The sequence below is a fragment of the Zootoca vivipara genome, chromosome 2 (assembly GCF_963506605.1).
Source record: "Zootoca vivipara chromosome 2, rZooViv1.1, whole genome shotgun sequence".
Lineage (NCBI taxonomy): Eukaryota > Metazoa > Chordata > Lepidosauria > Squamata > Lacertidae > Zootoca > Zootoca vivipara.
The window spans coordinates 42,921,932-42,931,499 of record NC_083277.1 but is presented as its reverse complement, the minus strand read 5'-3'; positions in this window follow the sequence as shown (position 1 = coordinate 42,931,499).

Here is a 9,568-nt window from a genome sequence, read left to right as displayed (position 1 = left end):
AGAAGTGATGTTAAACATGTGTGTGTTTGGTTTTTGTTTACAAAAAGTAATCATTGGGTGGGTAGATGGGTGATCTGGATCAGGAGTGGTCAAGGGCATAGGTCAGTGGTATAGCAGGTGCTTTGCCTACAACAGGGGTGGCCAACTCCTAAGAAACTCGCAGAGTTAAAAACTGGCAGTTCAGGTCAATGTTGTTGAGCTTTTTTTAGGGAGGAGGCAGGCCCGTTTTGTAAGGGTTCAAGTCCTTGATCTTTTCTTAGGGGGAGAAAGTTGTTGAGCTTCTTTGTTGGGAGCCAGTGATCTACCACACATGTCAAGTCATACACCAGTGGATCACAATCTACCTGTTGGACATGCCTGGCCGCCTTACAAGTCGTCCCAGGTTCAATCCCTGGGGGACTCTTGCTTGAAATCCTGGAGATTTGGCAACAGTCAACATCAAAAATAGTCCCAATCCAGATTCCCACCCTTGCAGCTATTTGGTAAACAATGAAGTATGCAAGAGCCAATCATGTACGTAGTTAAAGTCAGGTCTATTTTGGTCCTAAGTCAGCCTAGGCTCATGCAACTGTGAGGTTTGTATGACTTAGACCTATTGGCACCTATATTAGGGCAATAATACACAGTGGATATGATTTTTGTTCTTCCCATGGGGCCTCTGTGCAACATGAAATTGGCAGGCACCTGAAAGTGCCTTATTTGAATGCCTGCTGGCTCCTCCCACCCAGACACCATCTAAAACTTACTGGATGCAGACATAGACAGCTTGGCTAACAACACCCAGCTTAAATCTTTCCCTTCCTGCCCCTTGAGCTGTTTTTTTTTAAGGCCTGATGAAGATTTATGGAAACTTGAAGATGCCTATTTTATGACATTTGGGTTGGGCTAATAACAGTATTGCCCTAATCTGAATTTGCATTTTTCAAAACTTTTACGCTGTATTATTCTGTCTGCTGTGAATAACATAGTGTGCAATTATCTCATATAATAACATTACAATGGAACCTCGGTTTATGAACACCTCGGTTTACGAATTTTCGGTTTACGAACGCCGCAGACCCATCTGGAACGGATTAATTTACTTTCCATTACTTTCAATGGGAAAGTTCGCTTCAGTTTATGAACGCTTCAGTTTATGAACAGACTTCCGGAACCAATTACACCCATGCTTCGGGTTAAGTACGCTTCAGGTTGAGTACTCTGCGGACCCGTCTGGAACGGATTAATCCACTTTCCATTACTTTCAATGGGAAAGTTTGCTTCAATTTATGAACGCTTCTGTTTAAGTACTCCGCGGACCGCCTGGAACAGATTAATTCACTTTCCATTACTTTCAATGGGAAAGTTCGCTTCAGTTTATGAACGCTTCAGTTTATGAACAGACTTCCGGAACCAATTGTGTTCATAAACCGAGGTACCACTGTATAGTGTTTCTGGTTTCAGCAGACTGTTTTCACCTTAAGCCATATAGAATTTTGATTATTACTGTCTGCTGGCTTTCTAACCTTGTAAAACAGGCCTTGTCAAACTTGGGGTCACCAAGGTTTTCTTTTGACTAGTTTAAAACTGCAAGCCTACAGGGTGCCACCAGAGGGGGTTCGTGACACACAAAACCCAAACTTTGCTGTGGTATTTGTGAGATGCTGAGAAGACACCAAAAATGTCGAACAAATCCAGCAGCAGATCCTTTGTAGACACTGCATAATGCTCAACAGTTTCCCTCATGGGGGAAGTGTTAGTTAGGCAGTGGCTAGAAAGTTTGGTTTGGATTTCATGTCCCCACTTGGGCCTAGTCCTCACAAACAGATGAGGAGGTAAACCTGTTTCAGGGGCACTTCAGACTGCAAGTGTAAGATGTCAGGGGGAAGTGTTCTAGCCTAGACTTTCCCCTGACATTTCACCTTCTGGGTGCAGGGCACTTTTGGGGGCCCCAACCATAGACTGAAAATATACAAACCGGAAATCGGTTTACTACTTCATCTGCTGTTTGTGAGAATGAGACTGCAGTAGTACTCACACCTACCTAGGAGTAAGGTAAAAGCTAAAGGACCCCTGGACGGATAAGTCCAGTCAAATGTGACTATGGGGTGAGGCACTCATCTCGCTTTCAGGCCAAGGGAGCCGGTGTTTGTCCATAGACAGCTTTCCGAATCATGTGGTCGGCATGACTAAACCGCTTCTGGCGCAACAGAACACCGTGATGGAAACCAGAGTGCACAGAAATGCCAATTACCTTCCCGCCGCAGCGCTACCTATTTATCTGCAGTACTTGCACTGGTGTGCTTTTGAACTGCTAGGTTGGCGGGAGCTGGGATAAAGCAATGGGAGTTCACCCTGTCACAGGGATTCAAACTGCCAACCTTCCAAATGGCAAGCCCAAGAGGCTCAGTGGTTTAGACCACAGTGCCACCCTAGGAATAAAGCCGCTTGGAAGAAAGGGGACTTACTTCTGAGTAAATATGCATAGGATTTCATGTGGCCATGTGCCCTACTCCAGGAAGGTCAGATCAGTCCTCTATTTGAAGGGCTGTCTGGTCCAGTTTAAACCTTGAATGGTAGGGAGGGAGGGAGGGAAAGGGTCTTGAAGTTTCCCAACAAGAATTAGCCCTTGGGCACCAGACTGAGCAGGGACACATTACATTTCTATTTGACAGCAATTACTTCTAAATTTGCATTGATATGTATACATTAACACATATAGTTTTTATGCAAATATGTGTCCCCCTTTGTCCTCTTTTTGGTGCTGCCTACATCTCCATTCTAATAGAATTGCGTGATCACTATCTTGCTGGTGTGGCTACTATATAGCCCTGTTCTGTGCTTGCCAAGATTTCTCTTATCAGATTTTTCAGTATTTTGCATCTTCTTGCTCCCTGGAAAAGACCCTGATGTTGGGAAAGATTGAGGGCAGACGACAGAGGATGAGATGGTTGGACAGTGTTCTTGAAACCACGAGCTTGAGTTTGACCAAACTGCGGGAGGCAGTGGAAGACAGGAGTGCCTGGCATGCTCTGGTCCATGGGGTCATGAAGAGTCGGACACGATTAAACAAATATAAATTGCATTTCGACTGAGCAGTGTTAAGCAATTCATTGCAAGAGCTAAATAAACTCCATAAAGACAACACACATAAACAACAGAAGACTGGTGTGCGTGTTCAAGTTTTCCTATAAAATATGACTTCTAGAAAAGTGGAGTTAAGGCAGATAACACCATTTAAAAAAACAAACACTATGCAGACAGGGGTACTCTGGGAAATGACTTTGCCATCACAGTTATTACGACTATTAAGAGATGTGAAGATTATGAAAAAAGAGAGAGAGAGAAAAAAACACAGGAAAAATCAGCAGAAGAGTAGAGTGAGCAGGCGGAAGTGGGAATGATTCTAGTTACAGGTAGGTAGCCGTGTTGGTCTGCCCTAGTCAAAACAAAATTAAAAAATCCTTCCAGTAGCACCTTAGAGACCAACTACCGTAAGTTTGTCACTGGTATGAGCTTTCATGTGCATGCACATTTCTTCAGATGTGTGCATCCACACGGAAGCTCATACCAATTCCAATGATGTGATTTAAAATCACACGTGCATCATACAGTTAAAAACTGGCTATTTGTTGAAGGTGTATATTGAAGAAGGCATTCTTCACAAATTGTACAGATCACCATGGAAAACTAGTAATTCCAAGAAAACGAGGCATATATATGCATTCCAATGAAAGCTTGCTACGTAATGCAAACACTCTCTTAAACACACAACAACCCTGATCATGGAATACAAGATAAAGCAGGCAAGATGGTTACAGTCAGTAAAATGGAGCTGATCAGACCTTGTGCTGAAGGAAAACAAACAGTTAATTTATCGTGTTTTTAAATGCTTATAACTAAAGCAGCCAGCTCCTCTGCTCTAACGAGCAAAAGCGAGGGATCACAGGACACAGCATTAGGATCTCTCTGTCTAGTCCAAGGAGACAAGTCGTCCTTTCACTCTGGTGCTGGGACCTGCCTGAGACTTGTACCGAGTTGAGCTTTCTTCTTGTAAAACAGCAAGTGAATAGGCCCACAGTTAAATGCAGTGCTTATAATGCTGGCACTCCAGTATCTCACTGCCAAGAGCAAGTGCCCTGCCACCACAGAGATTAGGAGGAATTCAATTTACTGCGTTTTGTAATTTTGCCAAGTGTAGTGATTTGTTTTCTATTACTCATGCAGAGGTCATTCTGCAGAGGGTGAAAATGGAATGCAAACTTTACGCCAGCTATGCTAGGCAACTGTGCTCAATACTTTCCAAGAGCTCATCTGAAAATTACTTCAGTACTACTGGGAATCCATTTCACCTACCGTGGGGCATTCTAAATTAAAAATTAAAAAGTACCCAGTTTGTGCAGCTCTGTATACTTTTTCTTATTCCCACATCCGTGGTCAGACAGTGTAAGGAACTGGTTAAGGGCTGCAGTTATGGAGACTGACCCTAGGCAGGTATACTTGGAAGTAACTCCTCTTGAGTAACATGGGATTTACACCAAAACCATGTTATAAATCTCAGTCTCTCCTTCCCAGGAACCCGGGTTAAGGCCATTGGCATGCTACTCTAGATTTCCAATTACTCCATTACAGTCCAGTAGTTACATGAAAAATGTAGATCTCTCTGGTAAGCGGAAATGGCATTTGTTCAGCTTGGTGATAATTGAAGACACTCTTTTCCTAGTCAGAAGTTAATTTACACTGTTTACAGTGCTGTTTTGGCATTTTCCAAACTTTTTTGCCAGAAGTAAAAGGCTTTAGAGAGATTGATCCAATTACAAAATAATCAGTTCTATAGAATGAAGGGGGGGAAGCAAATAAGATTAACAAGACAATGATTAAGGAAACTGAGTTAATCCACTGAATAATAACATTAGCTGCATCTATTGATTTCCTAAACAACCCTGGTTTGGAGATTATGAGTCACAAAGATCTCAAATTAGTGGCATTTAACGACACAGGTACAGAAAGGGGAGGATGAGCAAAATGAAGGTGTTTGCAAATCTTTTGTTCGGTAGGCCTTTTGTCAGAGTAAGTAAAATAAACTTCAGAAATCCTTGTTAAGTGTAACATTTCCTTGTATTAGAGCAGCCCATTAAAAGTTTGTTAAGCCAATGGAAAAGTATTTTGCCTTTGTTCAACTTATACTGGATCCTGGATTTCATTTGGGGGGGGAAAGCAATCAAAGAGCCTTGTGGCCCCTTAAAGATTAACAAACTTATTATGGCATAAACATTTGTGGGCTCAAGCCCACCTTATCAGAGGCATGAAGTGAAATCTTAGCTGAAAGATATACAGTATAAAGAATTTTGTAAAGTGAGAGTTGAATAGCAATGAGACGCAAAAATGACAGTCCCCATATTTCCCCACCCCCAGTCCTGTCAGAATGAGATCCTACTAGCTGCATTTGTTTAGAAAGATGATGTTTTACTTCATGAATCCCTCCCATTACTTTTAAATCCCAACTATGTGATGCTACAGGCTATTTATTTATATCTGAACAATGATTAACAACCTTGAAAGAGAATTTCAAACAACTAGACCTGTTCTGTAATCCTTTTCGGGAAAACACAGAAAGACTGCCACTTCACATGGCTAAAGAGAAAGCCACACAAGGATTAAATATGGCTTCTCCATTGTACACTTTGCAGTAGTCCAGGGGTCAGCAAACTTTTTCAGCAGGGGGCCCGTCCCCTGTCCCTCAGACCTTGTGGGGGGCCGGACTATATTCTGGAAAAAAATATTAACGAATTCCTATGCCCCACAAATAACCCAGAGGTGCATTTTAAATAAAAGGACACATTTTACTCATGTAAAAACACCAGGCAGGCCCCACAAATAACCCAGAGATGCATTTTAAATAAAAGGACACATTCTACTCATGTAAAAACATGCTGATTCCCGGACCGTCCGCGGGCCGGATTTAGAAAGCAATTGGGCCGCATCCGGCCCCCGGGCCTTAGTTTGGGGATCCCTGCAGTAGTCCCTGCAAATGAAAAATCATGACTCAGTGGCTTGGATCGTAACGTTGCTTTTAGGAACAGAGTAAAGGTGAATGGAATGGGGCTTTCCTATCTGCCCCTTCCCTCTGCAGCCCCTGCAAATCTGATCCTGGACAGCTGGAGGGCCCTTGAGACTGGTGATGGATGTGGTGCAGGAAGCTGCAGGAGGAGGTGATCGAAATTCATCTCCTCCCTTTTGCATGAACAGAGGAGCAGCTTAGAATCCAAGAACATACAGTTGAGTTGAGTTGAGTTGAGTTGAACACACCATAACTTTTGAAGTACATTTGAAGCACATCTGCTGCCCAATAATTCCCCAAGAAAAGTGTTTGTAAAGGGTGCCAGTAATTGTAGCTTTGTGATGGGCAGTAGTAGCCAGTGAGGCAATATGGCTGGGACATTGTGCTAAGCAGTAGCAACCTGCTGTGTTGGGAATCCAGGAAAGACACTACAGGTGAGGGGTAAACTACAGTTACCTGTATTCTTGCAGGCAGGCGGGAGATATGTGCTATAAAGGTATGGTGGCATCAGCGAACAGACTGCTGTTTCCGTGTAAGGAAAGACCAGCTTTTCATTAGTGTATGTCTACAGTGTGAACATAAAGCAGTTTTGAAATAGCTTATCTATTATTACCATTATAATAACTATATTAAAATAATTACCCAGCCTTCACCAGCAGGTTCCAAAGCAGGTTACAACAATTTAAAATTCAGTATTAAGAATACTGTTCAGGGAGGCTTTTAATGTTTGATAGATTACTGTGTTTTATTTTTCTGTTGGAAGCCGCCCAGAGTGGCTGGGGAAACCCAGCCAGATGGGCAGGGTATTAATACAAAAATATTATTATTAATATTATTATTATATTACTTAAATTTGCACTACAGTCACAGGAATAGGGTGGGTCCTACACACACATCTGCCAAAGATCAGGGCAAAGAGGTGTGTCTCCAGCATCCACCTGCACCTCTGTGGGCAGTTCCACAATTTAGGAGCTGCCACAGAGAATGCCCTCTACTGGGCCACCCAATCCCCAACTTCTGAAATCTGCAGAGCTAGTACAGTACAGTATCAGGAGAGCGTTTTCTGCTGCTCTTAAAGCCTGAGAGGGCCTGTGGGGAAAGAAGCAGTCTCTCAGACATTTGGGACTTAAGTCATTTAAATTGAGTTCAGAAATGGGAGTTTCAGCTGTTTCAGAATGAGAGTTGTTTGACTTTTAAAGGCAATCGGGCTGCTGCATTTTGAACCAGTTGAAGTTTTCAACCAAGTTGTTTTCATCTGGCTACAGATTTCTGGCAGATTTCGTTAGATGCCCCCTAGCAAAATAGCACACTCTACATGTTGGCCATTATTTATTTATTTTCCAAAGTTATACGTCACCTTCAGGGAAAAGGCCTCCCAAGATGGTCCACTTAAACATTTTAAACCATAAAATACAACCAAAATATCTCATTACAATTTCAAAAACTAAAAACAGCAGTTCTAGAATACAATATAACCCAGTACAGCAATCCAGATAAAACAGATTTTTAAACAACAACAACACAGTTTAACAGTTAGGTACTCAGCCCCTCACCTTATTAAAAGCAAACTAAAATAAAGAAGTTTTTAAAGCTAGCACAAACAGGGCCAGACATCAGTTCCCTCAGGAGTGAATTCCACAAATATGGGGCTACCACTGAAAAGCCCATGCCTTTAGTGTTTGCCAGTCTAAGAGATCTTGACAGTGGCCATGTGAACAAAGCCTTTACATTTTCTTTGTCCTGAACTGTTTAAAGGTCAATAAACCCCCCTGGAAACTAACAGGCAATGCATCTGCTACAGTATAAAATACAAGCAACATACAGTGGTGCCTCGCTAGACGAAATTAATTCGTTCCACGGGTCAATTCGTGTAACGAATTTTTCATCTAGCGAGTCCCAGTTTCCCATAGGAATGCATTGAAACTTAATCAATGCGTTTCTATAGGCTCTGGGGGACTGGCGGCAGCATGCGACGAGGCTTCGGAGAAGGTCTCCGAAGCCCCGTCCGATGCCGGCTGTGTGCGAGGCGGCGGGGGGAGAAGCTCTCTTCTCCCAGCCACCGCCTTGCCTGCCTCCCCCGACATAGAGTGCAGCTTCGGAGACCTCCAAAGTTGCGCTCCATGCCGGCTTTACGCTTCTCCCACTGCCGCCTCCCGCCTGCCGCCTCCACTGCCGAGCTTCTCCCACTGCCGCCTCCCGCCTGCCTTCTCCGGTATGGGGTGCAGTTTCGGAAACCTCCGAAACTGCACCCCATGCCGGCTTTTCGTGGCGAGAAGCGATGGCGGGGGAAGAGCTTCTCCCACCACCGCCTCCCGCCTGCCTCCCCCGACATGGAGCGCAGTTTCAGAGGTATCCGAAACTGCGTTCCATGGCGGCTGTGCGCAGCGAGAAGCGAGGCGGCGGCGGGGGAAGACCTTCCCCCGCCGCCTCTCGCCAGCCTCCCCCGACACGGAACGCAACTTCAGAGACCTCCGAAGTTGCGCTCCATGTCTGGGGTGCAGGGCGAGAGGCGGCGGCGGGGGAAGGTCTTCCCGCTTCCGCGCTGACAGCTGATCTTGCTTTGTCGCTTTCTATGGCCGCACTTCGTAAGACGAAGCGGCGGTCATAGAAAATTTTGTCATCTTACGAATGCCTTGCGCAATGCAAAACTCTTTCGTCTAGCGAGTTTTTCGTTGTGCGAGGCATTCGTAAAGCAAGGCGCCACTGTAGTTTCTAAAAGATGTGGGGAGGGAAGCAGGTATTTATGATATAGCCAAAGTTGTGTTCATTTTGAGCAGGGGTCGGCAAACTTTTTCAGCAGAGGGCCGGTCCACTGTCCCTCAGACCTTGTGGGGGGCCGGACTATGTTTTTTGGGGGGGGGGAATGAACGAATTCCTATGCCCCACAAATAACCCAGAGATGCATTTTAAATAAATTCTACTCATGTAAAAACATGCTGATTAAACATGCTGATTAAATTCTACTCATGTAAAAACATGCTGATTCCGGACCATCCGCGGTCCGGATTTAGAAGGCAATTGGGCCACATACGGCCCCCGGGCCTTAGTTTGGGGACCCCTGATTTTGAGAATGACGGGACACATACTGCCTTTGTTCCCTCTGAAAGATCAGCTGTAGTTATTGCAGACTGGCAAATCTTGGCGTATATACACACTGAGCTGAAATGGTTCCAAAAAACCAACAAAGGGGTCATCACAGGAGCAACCCGTTTCCTGAGGAAAGTGGGAAGGTACAAAATGCTCGCTCTCCCTCCCCAGGGATTGATCTTGCAAAGATTCCCATAATATTACAGTGGTACCTCGGTTTATGAACACAATTGGTTCCGGAAGTCTGTTCATAAACTGAAGCGTTCATAAACTGAAGCGAACTTTCCCATTGAAAGTAATGGAAAGTGAATTAATCCGTTCCAGACGGTCTGCGGAGTAAGCGTTCATAAACTGAAGCAAACTTTCCCATTGAAAGTAATGGAAAGTGGATTAATCCGTTCCAGGCGGGTCCGCGGAGTACTTAAACTGAAGCGTTCATAA